Genomic DNA, 585 nt, shown 5'->3' with positions numbered 1-585 from the left:
CATCTGCAAAGGTTACATTTTGGGTCGTCTCATTGACCCATTGTACTGTGTCTACTGTGAGATCCCCACGGCGAAAGAGCTATGGAGATCACTGGACAAGAAGTACAGAGGTGAGGACGCTGGCTGCCAGAAGTATGTGGTCTCTAAGTTCCACGACTTCAAAATGGTGGATTCAAAACCCATCATGGATCAGGTGGAAGCGCTTCAGCTCATTTGCCATGAAATCGCTGCTGAAGGAATGTCCATCTGCGAGACATTCACAACTCTCAGCTTCATTGAAAAGCTTCCTCCAAGCTATGCGGATTTCAAGAACTACTTGAAGCACAAGAAGAAGAGGATGTGGCTCGAGGAGCTCATCATGAGGCTTCAGATGGAATCCAGAAACCGAATTGCTGATAAGGTCACTGCTAAGGAGCACAGTGTCAACATGGCTGAGCCAAAAGGCAAAGGAAAGGCACACGCCCATTCTCCTGCCAAGCCTTCCAAAACTGCTGCAGCCCTGAAGGCTTCTGGAAAAAACTTCAAGAACAAAGGCATTGAAATCAATGCGAATGCGAATGTGGAGAAGTTTAGGGGGAAATGTCG

At 47.5% G+C, this 585-nt stretch overlaps 1 protein-coding gene across 1 annotated transcript in view; it reads left to right on the top strand.

Annotated features, from left to right (window-relative positions):
- Nucleotides 1–585, top strand: part of LOC106343080 (imidazoleglycerol-phosphate dehydratase-like) — a 6,119-nt gene that overhangs the window by 2,343 nt on the left and 3,191 nt on the right. The gene's annotated exons all lie outside the window — the stretch shown is intronic.

This window comes from Brassica oleracea, chromosome C1, assembly GCF_000695525.1.
Source record: "Brassica oleracea var. oleracea cultivar TO1000 chromosome C1, BOL, whole genome shotgun sequence".
NCBI classification, from domain to species: domain Eukaryota; kingdom Viridiplantae; phylum Streptophyta; class Magnoliopsida; order Brassicales; family Brassicaceae; genus Brassica; species Brassica oleracea.
This window is presented reverse-complemented; position numbering and strand designations above follow the sequence as displayed.